General features: G+C 33.9%; 1 pseudogene; it reads left to right on the forward strand.

The window, feature by feature from the left end:
• Positions 1–1,691: 1,691 nt before the first annotated feature.
• LOC125367880 lies at positions 1,692–1,840 on the forward strand (annotated as a pseudogene).
• The last annotated feature ends 16,341 nt before the right edge of the window (positions 1,841–18,181 follow it).

The following is an 18,181-nucleotide window of genomic DNA, read 5'->3' on the forward strand; positions in this document are numbered from 1 at the left end:
AGTTATTGGCCAATATAATGTTATTGTTCTTGAGTAATATTTTATAACCCCCAAATGATACCAGTTTAATAAGGAATTTATGGAAATACATTTTGTTTTTTTTTCTGGTTGTAGAGTATATATTTTTTAAATTTTTATTGTTAAACTGATGTACACAGAGGTTATAGTTGCATATGTTAGGCATTGGATACATTTATTGTACTGTTTGTAGAGTATATATTTTTTTAATTTTTATTGTTAAACTGATGTACAGAGAGGTTATAGTTGCATATGTTAGGCATTGGATACATTTCTTGTACTGTTTGTTACCTCCTCCCTTATTCCCCCTCCCCCATCCCCCTTTCCCCACAAATTGTTCAGTTCATTTACACCAAACAGTTTTGCGTATTGCTTTTGTAGTCATATGTCTTTTTTACCATGTATCTCTCAATTTTGGTATTCCCTTTCATTTTCCTAGTTCTAATACCAGTATACACGGTTTCCAGTGTACTCAGATAAGATACAGAGATAGTGCAGGTACACCACAGGAAGGGGATACAAGAAGATCATCTATAATAGAAGCTACGATTACAACAGTAATATAACAATCGTTTCCATAATCTGGAGTCCATTTAACTTATCATCGTCTTTGTAAACTGGTTCAGCCATTCTGGCAAGCTGTATGGAGATTCCTCAGAATGCTCAACATAGAGCTCCCCTATGACCCAGCAGCCCCACTTTTGGGACCACAAACAGGAACACACTAAAGCCACCAGCACAACAATGTTCATTGCAGCACAATTTGTCATAGCTAGAAATGGAACCAACCCAGATGCCCTCAGTAGATGAATGGATCAGGAAAATGTAGTGCATATACACAATGGAATTTTATGACTCTTTCAGAAAGAATGACATTACCCCATTCGTAAGGAAATGGAAGGACTTGGAAAAAATAATACTAAGTGAAGTAAGCCAGACCCAAAGAAACATGGACTCTATGGTCTCCCTTATTGGGAATAATTAGCACAGGTTTAGGCAAGTCACAGCAGAGGATCACAAGAGCCTAATAGCTATGCCCCTATGACATTATGACATGAGAAAACTGAGAGCTACTATTATTTATATGCTACTGTTTACACATTTATAAAGAGGTTTCAACAATTTTCAGAAAATATAGAGTAACCTGACACTTACATACAAATAAGTTTAAAACATATATAGTCTTTGAAAATTTATATTCATTTAGAGACAACTTACTGCATGTATATATGTGTGGGTGTATATAAGTAACATTGATTAAACTGTAGGTATGTGATACATATATGTAATATTTAAACAATAAAATAGAATTTGGATGTTTAGTGTTTTCTTTGCTAATGTCTACGTTGCTACTAAAACACATTCTACATTGTTTCCAAATAGTGTGCATATTTTCTACTTTTCATCTCTCATAGCACTGTTCCCCCAAACAATTTTGGTAATCATCAAAATATCCTAAATTCTGCTCTTTAGAATCTGTTAGTTGCTAGTCAGTTGGTATTATTTCTTAAAAATCTGGCTTTACTTTTTTAAATAAGCACAACTTTATATTTCAATGGTCATATATAGCTAAAAGTGCCTTATTGGACAACAGATTTACATAACTTAAAATAACATGTGCAAATAAAAAGTTTGAACAACAATGAGAGTTGTAATTAAAAAATATGGCCTCTGGCCTCCTGGTGCTTACTGTAAGTTGTGTTCTGACACTGTGTAGAAAGAGGAAGCAGAATATACCCACCCTTTACTAACCTCAGCCCTAGCATGGCTGCTTTTATTGACTGACTGCTTGATCGACTGATAGTCAAAGTGATGTACAGAGGGGTTACAGTTTCATACATAAGGCATTGCATACATTCTTATCTAACTTGTTACCTCCTCCCTCATCCCCCTCCGCCTTCTGCTCTTTCCATTTCCCTACCCCCACCATAAGTTGTACAGTTGGTTTACAACATATCATTTTGTAAGTATTGCTGTCTTTTATTCTATTGTTGTCTATTGTTCCTTTGTCCCTAGATTTTAATGTTCTCCATCCCTTCCCTAGTTCCAACACATGTATATACAATATCTAGAGTAGCAAAACCAGTTAAAGTGACATCAGGGGTAAAACTGTGGGAAAGAAAGTCAAAATACAAAAGGCATAATTTTACATGGTATGTTGAAAATAACAAAAACAATGATAAAATACTTGTTTCTATAATTTGGAGTTCATTTCATTTAGCTTCATCTTATGTGTTCACATGTACAGAGCTATTGAGCTATTGTGATCTGCTAGGATTATCCTGGATGTGTACTAATTATTCCAAATGAGGGAAACCATACAGTCTGTTTCTTTGGTTCTGAGTCACCTCACTTAGTATGATTTTTTCCCCAGTCCCTCCATTTCCTCACAAATGGGACAATGCCATTCTTTCTGGTAGAGGTATAGAATTCCATTGTGTATATGTACCACATTTTCTTGATCCACTCGTCTACTGAGGGGCATCTGGGTTGATTCCATATTTTAGCAATGACAATTGTTCTGTGATGAACATAGTTGTGCTAGTGGCTTTAGTGTGGTCTTGCTTGTAATCCTTTGGATAGATGCCCAAAAGTGGGGCTGCTGGGCCATAGGGGAGCTCTATGTTTAGCCTTTTGAGGAACCACCATACTGCTTTCCAAAGTGGTTGGACAAATGGGATTGCATCAAGCTGCAGAGCTTCTGCATGGTAAAAACATAGCTTTCAAGATAAATCAAAGCCCACCGATTGGGAGAAGATTTTCCCTGTCCATACAACAGACAAAGGCATCATATCTAAAATATATGTAGAACTTAAAAGTAAAGAAATCCTCATAGAACCAACTTCCCCCTAAACAAATGGTCTCCTTGATATGTGGTTGTTGGAGGGGGAGGCGAGAACAGTAGAGATCATATCTGTAAAATAACAAAGTTCTTTTCAAATGGTATTTCTACATGTTTTGGTCAGTGACTTTACATCATGTCTCTAAAACCAAACAATTACTAAATAAACATAAAAAGGTTTAGGATAGACCTACCAGGAGCACAATAGCTCAATAGCTACATACATATGATTATATAAGATGAGGCTAAGCAAAATTAACTCCAAGAGATGGAAACAGGAGGATTTTACTGTTGTCATTATGTTTAAAACATGTACTAGGTGAACCTTTGACATACCTCCTGTGGTCACTGTGTATGATTCTGGTACACTGGATATTGAATATATGCTTATCTGAACTGGGGAAGGGAAAGAAAAATGAAGGAGGGTGTAACAAATATGAAAAGAAATGTACTCACTACCTTATTATGTAACTATACCCTTTCTGTATATCACCTTATCAATAAAACTTAATTAAAAAAACAATATTATGATTCTACCTCACTTCAGTAAGAATGTTCATTATCGAGAAAACTAACAATAACAGATTCTGGTGTGGATGTAACCAAAAGGGAACCCAACTACTCTCTTGGTGGGAGTGTAATTTCATAGTTTCTATTGTTAATGGCAGAAATGGGAGCTGAAAAGTAGAATCTAATCTGTTTTTAAATATGAAAATATTCTACCCAATATCTAGAAAGCTTATTTAACCAACATAATTTTTGCATTCATTATTTTATGAAATTATTTCATTAGTAGTTTTAAGTACTGTGGAATTACTTAATGGCTATGGTATATACATTTTGTTTCTGTATTTTTTAGTTATATGTTTTATGGTCAGAAGTTCAAGTAGGCCTTGAATACACAGTAAAATTTAATGTACCTTGTGAATGAATACAACTGTGTTCTTTAATTGAATGCATTAAGATATTCAACTACTTTATTGAACTAATAAAAAGAGGCTAACATTAAGTTAGGCAATATGTCATTGTATGCTTAGAGGAATTGAATGAATAATTCAGTTTAATACTGAAGAGTTTAGAAGAAGAGCATATATATTATACGGTAAAATGCTTACTATTGATGATGAAAAAGGAGCTACAAAATTCCTTATCTACATGTGTATGTCATCAAATTCTCTTTGATATGGATCCTATGACTGTTTTCCTTCTTATGTTTGCATCATATATAAGCATGATATAAAAATATCTTTGTATGGTGCACATGTTCATTTATAATAAGTCCCTTCACTACATCATTATAGTCGTTTTTTATATGTGAATAAACCATAGTTGTATCTTCTCCTGTTGATCCCTGCTATAAGAATGATATACGCATTCTCCAGGACATGGAGCCACAATTTCAACACTTTAAACTTCTCAGGAAATTATTTAAACACTTGATAAAAAGTTTATAAAATTGCAAAATAAAAAAATCTAAATTTGCCACACTATAAAGTTTTAAAGGGGACTGGGGATATGGCCTAGTGGCAAAAGTGCTTGCCTCGTATACATGAGGCCCTGGGTTCAATTCCCCAGCACCATATATACAGAAAATGGCCAGAAGTGGCTCTGTGGCTCAAGTGGCAGAGTGCTAGCCTTGAGCAAAAAGAAGCCAGGGACAGTGCTCAGGCCCTGAGTCCAAGGCCCAGGACTGGCCAAAAAAATAAAAATAAATAAAGTTTTAAAGGTCATAAAGATTACATTATTTACATTGATAGGGCTATTTTTTTTCTGTATGTATTCACAAAGTAAGATTAAGTTTTGAGCAAAATGGAATGTATAGTTACACATTGAGACTATTAATAAAATAAGTTTATCACCTTTCTTCCAGCACAACAGAATGCATTGTTTTTCATTGTTTTGTTTTGGTTCACAGTTTTTTATTTTGTTTGTTTTGTTTTAGTTCACTGTCAATTGTAGGAATAAACTATTTTTTTAAATGCTGATGAATATGACAAGTAACCTTGTGTGTTTTATACCAGTATTGCAACATCTGCTTTACAGGCCTTTTTCTTATACATAGCCTGGAAATTCTATATATATATTCCACTGCAGACATACTTTAACTTACATACTGCTCCTATTCCTTCCTGGGTTACCTCTAAGGCAGGCTCCTACATCCTTACTTTGCATTGGGAGGTAAGTTCACACAATGCAAGCTTCTCCTTACACTAAAATGTTCATGTAGAGTCATCATGTTCTGGGGGTGTGCAAAGGGGGGCACAGTAGGAAGGGTGTGTACATGCAGTCATTGTATTCAAGACTCATTACATTTGCAAATGCACTATGGATCTTGTGGGTAGAGATGGGGAGGAATGGAAGAAAGGGAAGCAATGTACAAAAAGCACTGTAGTCATTACCATAATTAGGAAACTGTAACTTTTTTTTACAACTCCTTACAAGTAACAATAAGAAACTGGGCACCAGTGGCTGACACATTTAATCCTAGGTACTCAGTAGACTTGAGATCTAAGGACCATGGTTTGAAGGCAGCCTGGAAGGGAAGGCAATGGGACTCTCATCTCCAATAAAATATTCAGAAAAGGCTGGAGAAGTTGATCTGTCTCAAGTGGTAGAGCAAAAAAGAAGCTCACCAACAGCACCTAGGCTCTGAGTTCAAGCCCAAGGACTGGAAGAAATACATGCATACACACATATATACATACAATCAATTTTTAAAAAACAATAAAAGCAAATTGCAGAAAGAATAATCAAAACAAAATATTTCAGCACTTTACAGATATTTTAGCGCATTTTAAGCCCTTCCTCTTCTCTCCAGACAGTTGAATGTGCATTACATCTACTTTTCATACCTTGTCATCTGATTTTGCATCTGCAACAATTGAAAGTGCTGATCTAGCCTGATCTTTTACAGTAACTGAAACAATGACCCAGGAATAAAGGAGTGTAGATTCTGACTGCTGCCGATGAGGATTCCTTGTTTGTCTTTCTAACTCTATTGTTATCTAATGAACATGCAGTTTGAGTTGCTTCTGTATTTCTAGCTTACACTTTTATCTGAACTAACATAATAAGGATTGATAACTGCCATTTTGAAGAACTACAAGACCGAGTCCTTCCTAAATGTGGTCCTAAAATCAAATGTACTCTTTGGAACTTATATTTTTTTCTTATCTTTTTTATAGTACACATAGAAGAGTTTGAACTCTGATTTCATGTTTGAGACACAGGTACTATATAACACTTGAGCTATGTTTCAAATCATCTTTATACTGGTAATTTTGGAGCTGGAGTCTGACACTTTTTTGCCCAGAATATCTTACAAGTATAGTTATGTGAGTCTCATCCTCCTAAGTACCTAGGATTACAGAATGATCCACTAGTGTTACGTGTTCTACCGACCTTGGAACTCTTGTCTTAATTCCAACATGAATCTAAGTGACAAGGGGTTTTAGAGAAAGACTCCTACACTATGAATATTGCTTTTGGGTCTAACATGTTGGTTATTTATTTCATTTCCATAGATCATTTAAATATATCTATCACTGGGGCTGGGGATATGGCCTAGTGGCTAGAGTGCTTGCCTCGTATACATGAGGCCCTAGGTTCGATTCCCCAGCACCACATATACAGAAAATGGCCAGAAGTGGCGCTGTGGCTCAAGTGGCAGAGTGCTAGCCTTGAGCAAGAAGAAGCCAGGGACAGTGCTCAGGCCCTGAGTCCAAGCACCAGGACTGGCCAAAAAATAATAATAATAATAAATAAATAAATAAATATATCTATCACATATATAGTTATAGAACAATTTTTTTGTAAAATAATTGTGATTATTGTGTTTTTCTTGTTTTAAAATTGCTAATTTTAGAAGTGGTGACTTGTTTTTTTCTTTTGTGATTACTCTTTGAGATTTCATTCATTATTAAGTTCAAAGGAATTCACTTCATTGATACTTTGACCACAAGATGTCTCCTGTTATCATCTCCTCCAGTAAATTAAAATTCAAGTGTTAGTAACACATTTTATTGTATTTAATAATAATACTGCATCTCATGAATTCTGTAAAATTCATTGGCAAAGACTACAGATATTCCACTGAAATGGAATGAATTAATTGGAATATATCATTATATAGCAAAGAAACTAGAATGCCATTGTGTTTTTTTTTCTAGTTTCCATGATCAAATGTATCCTATATGTGAGGGTGTCTTTATTAAATAATGCATGCACTTTCATTTTTTTTTTTGATTAGCAACTGAGAAGCAAGGACCCTTCAAAACAGACTTCAACTTTACTTGATGAACATCAATTCTTATTGGACATTATGAGTTTGGATATTGTGAAGACAGAAAGAATGATGTTAAAAAGTTCCATATGTAGTTTTGGTTGTGATAAACTTAATTCCAAAAGGGAAAAATTATTAATTCCAAAGTCATAAGAAAATTATCCTTGTCTAATTATAGTCAGTTTAGGATAAGCTACAGAAGCGGAGATAGGGATATTAAAAATGACGCTGCTAGATAATGCAATACAAGATATTACATAGAAATTCCAACAGAAACTTTATCTTAGAAGAAGTAAGAAATAACGGTAAAATGGCAGGAGTTTTTCTAATGACTCATAATTGCACTATAAACTAGTTGACCTATTATCAAAGACATACAAATACATACAAAGAAAAACTACTATTTTCTTGGAGAAAGATGGTTTCTGTTTATTATTTATTTATTACAGTATATATTATATTTTATCTAATATTTATTTATTCTATGCTATTATTTACCATTATCATTTTATTAATTTAGTAATTTATATATTCCTTTTTATTCAGTCCTGTCTCTTGAACTCAGGGCCTGAGCACTATGCCTGGTTTTTATTTTACACAAGGTTAGCACTCTACTACTTGAGCCACAGCATCACTTTCAGCCTTTTCTGTATATGTGGGCTTCATGCATGCTAGGCAAGCACTCTACTACTAAGCCACATTCCAAGTCCTATATTTATACTTTACATACTTTAATTATTAAGTATTTATATATGTTTTATTATTATTTTAGTTTTTTATTTTAATATTTCCTATTGATATTGTTGTTTCTGTGTATTTTATCATGTATACATTTCAGTCAAATAAGATTATAATAAATAAAATACTTAATTGAGCAAAATGGCAAATGAAAAAATTAAGCACAATATTCCTGAATTTTTTAATGTGTAACTTTGAAATTACAATAACTATTTCTATTAATCTTATTTAATTTGGAAGGGCAAAGATATTCTTAATACTTCAAAACCAGTTAAGTCAAAAAAATCAGGCAGCTCTGTCAATGTTTTCCTTTGAAATAGTTTAAGATTTTGAGTTCATTTCTTTACAAACTTTGTGTACATAATCACTCTGCATATATTTAAATGTAACAGTCTTTGACACAAAAGAAAACTGATTATTAAAAATGTGTATTCCATGGAAGGAAAATATTAATACTGGAATTTGAGTTACTGCTTGGTGCTGTCAAACTAAAATATTCCATGCTTTGTTACTGGTACAATTGTTAACTTGAAGACTGTGTAAATAGATTTGAAGCAATGAACATGCAAAGAGAGAATTCACATGAAATGATATCTACTTATACAATCACACTTGCATATTAAATGCAATTAAAGTATGACAAATATCCCTCACTCTAAGCTATATCTTGGATGAATAACTATAAAAAATGAGAAATAACTATTCCTATAAAAATTAGCAAAGTGATGTTTATGAGAGATCAACAGTTCAATCTGAGACATTAGAACTACCAGGGGACGACTATACTTATAATTTAGAAAATATGTCCCTTTCATCTCCATTCATATATACATATATTATATGTTGTTTTCATGATTTTATGAAAGTGAAAATGAGTGTTTCAAATTATTTTTAGGTAAAAGTTTTGTCAACAACAAAATTTGTACATATGTCATTTTCAAGTTGCCTACAAAGGAATCATTATTGAATATAAACAGTTATAATCCTGGGAATCGTTTTTAATAGTTATTAGTAGTTACTATTCAACTTTTGCCATTTGTTTGGGGAAATGACCAAATTCAAAACACCTGATGGTGGGCAGGTAAGAAAAGCAGCAACATATGCATGGCAGAGGCATACAGCCCAGTACACAGGACCCTCAGTACCTGAGTACCAATTCCAGGAAGCCAAGGATATCTTCAGGTAACTGAGGAGAAAAGGAAGGACGTCTTCATAGAATCAAGAAAAGATGAGGGACACAGGAAGATACATTCTAGGACTGATTCTATGGTAGCATTACAATCAAATTTGTCATTTACGGATAAGCAGGAATCATATCTGGTCTGCATGTGGAACTGTTTCTAAAAAAATCATTTTTACATGCATTAAAGGAACAAGACCTTTTATAAACTACTTTTCTTGTTCTTAGGTATCCAGACAAGTAATTGTATTACTGACACTGGTGTTAGAAATTGTCACACAGCTTGTTTACAAGATCACTTTAATGTATGAGTAAGTTCACATGTGATTACCCGGACTTATAGAAAACCTCTATAAGTCCATAAAAAATATAAAAGTAATGAATAGCAATTAGAAAGATTACAATGTCTTGCAAAAGGAATTTACATACACATTTAAAATTGAAAATGAAAAAATAATTATGGCTAAAGTATCTTTTAATTAAAAATATATTATTAAGAAATTTTAATGCTTAGTTTGATTTTTTGTCTCTATAATTTGAAGAATGAGTCCAGAGACACAGAGGTAGGAGAAAAATGGCCAAAGATTTATTGAAGAAAAAGATAGGCACATCTTCCACCAGATTGGGGAGGCTCCAGTGGAGGACAGCACTTGGGGTGCTTTTGTGCAAGTGGTCTCTTAGAGAGAGTTGAGAGTTGAGAGATTTGGCCTCTTAGAGATGCCATATCAGCCCCAGACCCAATCTCCACATAGCTTATATGAGCTCCCCATGTATTCTTTAACCCTTGTCACAGGCACTCATCACTGGAGTTCCATCAACCTGTTTCTAGTGCTCAAGTTTTCCAGGAATAATGAAACATGATTTGATGTCAAGGGACTCCCAAGCAGTACTGGTGAAATTTATGGTCAGGCATGCAGAACCTCAATAGGAGGAAACCTTTTCTGTGGTTGCCTAACCAGGCGCTATTTCTACTCTCAGTTCTAACAACATTGGTTTAAGTGCTCACTCTCATTATTTTTCATTATTCCTACTTCTTATACGAATCAATTTTCTGACTGAATAATTACTGATGATATGCAGAGTATACTCAAAGATGCTCTTCATAAAAATAAAATAAAGCACACTTTAGTAAGTTATGATTTTAGACTACAGAACATTCTAATCAAAGTCAGAAATAATTCCTATTTAGAGATATCACAATAAAGTTCTGAGAAAAATACTCCACAGCACAACACATGGCATCTATGAAAGTGTTATGTGTATTAAAACAAATTATATTAAATTACATCTTTAGATATACCAAATAGAAAGAGTTGGGTTGGTGATTTTTTTCCCCAGTAAAGCAGTTTGCATAGAAATATGTGAAGAATCATTGGTTTCTAATAGTTGAAATAATTTTGAACAATCAATCTGCTTTCCATTTCATCTTTCTCTGCCACAGAATCTTTTGTTAAGTATTCTTCTGGCAGGCAAATCCAGCTTATCCTACCTCCAGTTATTTTAGCCTATTCTCTTTGCCGGAGCTGATCTCTATTACTTATTTCCAATGGCTGTCTATTTTAGTTTACGTCTTAGATGTCCTTCCTTGCAAAAAAGGTTTGTCACACTGTCCTTCAACCCCAAATCCCATTACCACCAAACTGCTCCATTTCATACTTCTAAAAGAATTTTTCTCTTTTTCCAGAAGTACTTTCTTTTTACTTTCATTGTATATGACCTCACCTATGACATCTCGTGAAAACAAAACAACAGTGTTTGCCAAGACTATAGCCAGTTTTATTTTAGTTCATGACAGGTAACTGAGATTTTAGAAATCTGAGCAAATGGATAAAAGGTACATTATTGAAATGAGACAAGTAAACTTCATTGTGAGGAGTTCATGCCAGATTTAACTTTGATGAATGGATTTCAATATGAAAGATACATGAATTTACTAAAAAAATACTGGTGGGGGGGTAGTAACAAGATCTATTTGTCCTTTATGAAATAATATTTGACAACTGATGAGAAACCTGTCCCAAGAAAAGAAAACAAGATGGATTACAAGGAATTGAATCCTGAAGTAATTTGCATGGAGATTAACAGAAGAAAAAAAGTACTTTCAAAATATCTATAGAGTAAAATATGAGTGAATAAAAACAGCTACTGACAGTGAAAGAAAAAGAAGAAAAGAATCACCTCAGCAGTACTTGAGATTGCTGTGCTATTCTTCTCTTATAACATGGCATCCCAAAATGTCATGGTTTGTTGTTGTTGATGTTTCCATGGAAACTATTAAATGCTCCTTATATTTTAATAACTCTGCACTTGCTAATTCTGAGAGAATAAAAATGTTAAAGAAATCATGGTTCTCAAACATGTACCTAATTCTGCATGTTATAGTGGTTTATAGTTCTGTGCAAAAATTTCTTAGAATAAATTTTGGTAGATTATAGATTCTCATAAACATAATTACATCCAAACACCTTAATAAAAATATGTAATTTCCATTCATAAATAATTACATTAAAATTTGCTTTGTTTTCCTCTTTTTGTTACTACTGGGATTCAAACTCAGTGTCTTGTACTTGGTTTACCAGGTATTCTAGCACGTGAAGCATACCTGAGGCCTTTTTGTTTGTTTGATGGTTTTTTTTTTTATTTTGCTTTTTGTTTTTAAGTGTTTTTTTAGTCTTGGGGAAGTAAGACCTCATAGAGTCTTGCTGTGTTGCAATTCTCATATTTACATAACCCTAACAACACACCTGCTGTTGTTGATTTTTAAAATATTTTCTTTATCGAGATGGGGCATCACAAATTATATTATCAATATACTCTATATGATCATCAACTTAACTGCATCTAACACATAAGTAAACATGAGCCACTGTGCTTAGCTAAAATTTTCAAATAAAATATTTTCCTTTATCATTGATATACTAGCAAAACAATTAAAGAAATTTATAATGGAACTACAATCACAAAAGTAAGGCACCAAGTTATCTTTATTTGTAAAGGTATGATTTGTTGCCTTTAAATTATAAAAAAAGATTCCATCCAAAAATTCTTAAACCTATAATACTTTTGACAAAGTAACAGGTTAAAAAAATCAACATATCAGTTAGATTGTGTTTTGATATAGGAGCAATGAACGTACAGGGAAAGTATTAAGGAATCATTTCTATTTGTAATCACCTCAAAAAATAAAATATTTATGAATAAATATAACCAAGAATATGAAATATTTCCCTGAGGAAATCAGCAATGTATTAAAGAAGAAATTGAAGATATTAGAATATAGAAAAACATCTCATAGATTGGCACAGTTATTATGGTAATAATCCCTATTGTTTTGAAAGCAATCACTAGATTAAGTGCACATTGTATAATACTCTCTCAATATCATTTAACAAAAAAACATAAAATGCTATAAAAATATTTATATGAAAGAATAAAAGATTCTGAAGAGTCCAAGCAATCCTGACAGAAAAAATCTATGGGATTTAAGAACTGGTGGCTCAGGTTTGTAATCCTAGGAACTGTTGTGGCTGAAATCTGAGGACTGTGGTTCAAAGGGAGCCCAGGCAGGAAAGGCCATGAGCCTCTTATCTTCAACTAACCAAAAACCTGAAATATTTCTTTGGCTAAAAGTGAGTGGTTAAATGGTATCCTTAAGCAAAAAAGAACAGGGAGAGTGCCCAAGACTTGAGTCCACACCCTGAGACAAAACTAACAAACAAATTAAATAAACTGACAAGGGACATTATTTCATTTGGTTTCACTTTGGTTGAAACATACAATCTGGAAATCCTATAAAAATGCAACCAAATTTACCATTTTTATTCTATTTAGTTTTGGTTTAGTACTGATTCTTGATTCTCCCTTTCTAGAATGTAAATTCCTTTGAGAACAAACAAACAAAAACAACAACAATGACAATAATCAAGCAAAAAGAAGCATAAGGCCCATGGCCTTTGTTAACTTCAGTGTCTCACCTGTGACTTGACAAGAACCTGAAGCTTCATCATGAGTATCAGAACTTAAGACTTCAAATTAGCTGGGAATATGGCCTAGTGGCAAGAGAGCTTCCCTCCTTTACATGAATCCCTGGGTTCGATTCCCCAGTGCCACATATATAGAAAACGTCCAGAAGTGGCACTGTGCTCAAGTGGCAGAGTGCAAAAAGAAGCCAGGGACAGTGCTCAGGCCCTGAGTCCCAAGCCCCCGGACTGGCAAAAAAAAAAAAAAAAAAAAAAAAAAAAAAAAAAAAAAGACTTCAAATTAGAGAACCTCAATTTCCTCTGAAAAAAAAGTTTGTAAATTTGCTAAGTATATTTTTTAAAAACCTAGTCTATTAAAAAAAAAATAACCCAAAGGTAAGCTCATTTTCTTAGTACACTACAAAATAATGATAAACGTGAATTAACTTACATTTCTAACATCTAACATTTACAACAAATAACTACATTTCACTTCAACAAGCCGTGAAGTAGCATGTGAATTAGCCAGTGTAAGACGTGTAAGTGTTTCAGAGAAATCAGGAAAACAACAACACTCGCATTTGAAGTTTTAGTTTGTATTATCATCTTTAAAAATTCAATAATTATCCCACCTCCAATAAGAGCATCTAATTAAGTTTACTTCAGGAAAATGTTGATATTGCCAAATACAGTAAAATATATGGAAAGTGCTAATGTCAATGATCTCTTTACTACATTTCCTGTAATGATAAATCAGTTTGATTACTGAATAAAAACAGTAGTCTATTCTTCAGTTTTTAAAAGTCATTTTAATTCATAGAGTGAATACTACGTAGGATGCAAGGTATCAAAACAAGACATGTACTGACCTTACCCCTTTCAAACATTTCTTTTGCCATATTTTCTAGCAGATAAAGTATTTTTGAACTAGATGCACATTTTGGTGTGTTTTTTTTTTTTTTTTTTGGTAAGATTAAGAATGTGCTTCTTCAATTTGTCATAACTAGAATCTGGAACCAACCCAGATGCCCCTCAGTAGAAGAATGGATCAGGAAAATGTGGTACATATACACAGTGGACTTTTATGCCTCTATCAGAAAGAGTGACATTGCCCCATTTGTAAGGAAATGGAAGGACTTGGAAAAAGTTATACTAAGTGAAGTGAGCCAGACCCAAAGAAACATGGACTCTATGGTCTCCCTTATTGGGAATAATTAGCACAGGTTTAGGCAAGTCACAGCAGAGAATCACAGGAGCCCAGTAGCTATACCCTTACAAACACATAAAATAGTACTAAGTGAAATGAACTCCATGTTATGGAAACGATTGTTATATCACAGTTGGAACTACTTTCAACGTGCCATATGTAACTGTACCCTCCATTATTGATGATCTTCTTTTATCACCTTCCTGTAATTGTACCTACACTATCTCTGTAATCTTTTTTGTTCAATTATTTTTTATCAAACTGATGTACAGAGAGGTTACAGTTTCATATGTTAGGCATTGGATACATTTCTTGTACTGTTTGTTACCTTGTCCCTCATACTCCTCCTCCCCCCTCCCCCTTACCTTTTCCCCCCATGAGGGGGGAAAACACTTTTGCAAGTATTGATTTTGTAGTTGTTTGTCTTTTTTTACCCCGTGTCTCTCAATTTTGGTATTCCCTTTCAATTTCCTACTTCTAATACCAGTATACCCGGTTTCCAATATACTCAGATAAGATTACAGAGATACTGTAGGTACAACCACAGGAAGGCGATACAAGAACATCATCAATAATAGAAGATACACCTGGGACTTTGAAAGTAGTTACAACTGTGTTATAACAATTGTCTCCATCTTAGTTGTTCTGACATCTTAGGTGTTCATAAGGGTATAGCTATTGGGCCTTGTGATGCTTTGCTATGACTTGCCTAAACCTGTAGTAGTTATTCCCAATAAGGGAGACCATGGAGTCCATGTTTCTTTGGGTCTGGCTCACTTCACTTAGTATAATTTTTTCCAAGTCTTTCTATTTCCTTACAAATGGGACAATGTCATTCTTTCTGATAGAGGCATAAAATTCCATTGTGTATATGTACCACATTTTCCTGATCCATTCGTCTACTGAAGGGCATCTGGGTTGGTTCCAGATTCTCACTATGACAAATTGTGCTGCGATGAACATTGTTGTGCTGGTGGCATTACTGTGATTTTGTTTGTGGTCTTTTGGATAGATACCCAAAAGTGGGACTGCTGGGTCATAGGAGAGTTCTATATTTAGCCTTCTGATGAATCTCCATACTGCTTGCCAGAGTGGCGGAACCAGATTACATTCCCACCAACCGAAGTAGGGTTCCCTTTTGGCCACACCCCCTCCAACAATTGTTATTGTTAGTTTTCTTGATATATGACATTCTTACTGGGGTGAGATGGAATCTCAATGTTGTTTTGATTTGCAATTCTTTTATGGCCAGTGATGTAGAGCATTTATTCATATGTCTCCTGGCCATTCTCATTTCCTCATCAGAGAAGTCTGTTTGTAAGTCTTTAGCCCACTTGATGAGGGGCTATTGGTTCTTTGCGGTTTTGTTTTGGAAGAGTGTAATTTTTTTTAGTTCTGCATATATTTTAGATATGAGGCCTTTGTCCGTTGAATGGCAGGTAAAGATCTTCTCCCAGTCTGTGGGCTTTCTGTTTATCTTGCGAGCTATGTCCTTTGCCGTGCAGAAGCTTTGCAGTTTTATGCAGTCCCATTTGTCCAACCTTTCTTTGATTTGTAGCCTTTCTGGGTCATTGTTAAGGAAGTTCCGTCCTGTGCCAAGGAGCCCAAGTGTTTCTCCTACTCCTTCCTTTAGTGTTTTCAGGTGTCTGTTTTGATTTCCAGGTCTTTAATCCATTTGGAGTTGATTTTGGTGCAGGGTGATATATAAGGATCTAGTTTTAGTTTGTTGCATGTGTTGAGCCAGTTTTGCCAGCACCATTTGTTAAAGAGGCTATCTTTCTTCCATACTATTGTTTTAGCTCCTTTATCAAAGATTAAGTAGGCGTAGTTCTGTGGGTTCATTTCTGGGTCTTCAATTCTGTTCCATTGGTCTTCAGGCTTGTTCCGGTGCCAATACCAAGCTATTTTTTTATTACTACAGCTTTATAATACAGCTTGATATCTCTGTAATGTTATCTGAGTATATTGGAAACCGGTTATACTGGTATTAGAACTAGTAAGTTGGAAGCGAATACCAAAATCGAGAGACACAGGGTAAAAAAAGACAAACAACTACAAAAGCAATACTTGCAAAACTGGTGTAAATGAACTAAACAACTCATGGTGGGGGGGGGAAGGAAAGGGGGTGGGGGAAGGGGAATGAGGGATGAGGTAACAAACAGTACAAGAAATGTATCCAATGCCTAATGTATGAAACTAACCTCTCTGTAATTCAGTTTGATAATAAATATATATATATATATAAAGAATGTGCTTCTTCTATTTTTGTTCACAAACATACTGCTTCTTTTAAATTTTATGCCATATAATTTGAATTGCAAATACAATTTAAGATAAGTTAATATAATTTTAAATAAACCTATATCTGAAGGCAAACATGATATATCTTTGGTTAAAATTATACATGTTGGAAGTGGTGCTGTAGAGTGCTTAGTCTTGAGTTGAGGAGCTCTGGGACAGTGACCAGCCTAAAGTTCAAGCCCCACGACTGACCAAAAAAAAAAAAAATGTTGCATGTTTCTCTGTTGTACACTGTTTCTGATAACTAAACAAGTTATAAATTGTTTAAAGTTTTAAAAACTTCTTTCTCTGAAAGAGGACAGTGACATTGTTCAAAAAGAAATGTACTCCTTACCAGACTTAAGTGACTGTAACCCATCTGTACATTACCTTTATTAAAATTTAAATTAAATTAAATTTAAAAATGCTTCTACACTACATGAAAATATTAACTCTGTTATTCTAATGCTGACCTATTTTTACTATCTTCTCCATGTAAGAGAAGAAGTATAAAATATCTACACTTGACTATAATCACCGCAGAGCACATGAATATTACATAATCATCCTTCTACCTCATTCACCAATCGCTGATGGCTTTAAAAATGAGTATTTTCTTCCTAATTCTTTCCTGCCATTTGGAATGAAATTATTATAACTTTTCAGATGAATATTTAAAATGACATATTCAGTGATGATGAAAACAAACCATATTTCAAATATAATCACATGATCAAAGCAAAAATACTCTAAATTTGAACCATTAAAAATTTGAACCATTAAAATATGAAACTTAACCTTTGATATCAATGAAGCAAAAATCTATGGTGACATAAAATATTTCTACCCTGGTTTAGAAGTAGTTTCCTCAGAGAACATAAGTTGACCTTGGGATAATTTCAGAAATAGAAAAATCAACTATATAAGAAATCACAGTTATTTGGATTTACATTTGCTTGTTTGATATTTATTTATCCTTACTCATGCATTCATTCCATTTTTTACCAAATCTAAAGACTTTATAAGTCTTTATACTTGGGGTGATATAACAAGGACTGTTTGGCAGCTCCTTATTCCTGAACTCTGAAAAATTTACTCTTGTTCACATGAAAATATTCTGTACTCATGAGGTAGGAGCACATGACAGACACAAACTTGCTTCTTCTTGTGAGGTATATAGCATATTTGGAATATGCTCATATTCAAATTTTCAGTTGAGTGTTATACACCGTTCATCTTCTCTTGGCTTTTTCTCACAGTCTAGTCTTTGGATACAAGGAAGTAAAATAAAATTCAGGTAGCTTAAACCTCTGTTTTTCCATCAGGTCAAAGATAGTAGGTAGAATGGCTGTTGCTTTACTTGGATTTTTGTACACACAAGTAGAGCTGTGTACAGATGCTGAATGCTAAACAAATGCTTCCATTGCTATACTGGATTCTATGAACCCTGGCCTCCAGAAACTGATTAAGTTTTGTGTATATTACCTAAAAGTCTGTCATTAACCAAATGCTTCAGATGGATGAGCACATCAGCAGGTATTTACTTTCTCATAAATCTGGAGTCAGGAAATCTGTGATAAAAGTGATTTCAGGCTTATCAGGCTCCATAAGCTTTGCCCTTTTGTCTGCTCATGGCTGTCTTCTTGACTTACCTGATATGACCTTTTTGTATGTA

The sequence above is a fragment of the Perognathus longimembris genome, chromosome 19 (genome assembly GCF_023159225.1).
Source record: "Perognathus longimembris pacificus isolate PPM17 chromosome 19, ASM2315922v1, whole genome shotgun sequence".
Lineage (NCBI taxonomy): Eukaryota > Metazoa > Chordata > Mammalia > Rodentia > Heteromyidae > Perognathus > Perognathus longimembris.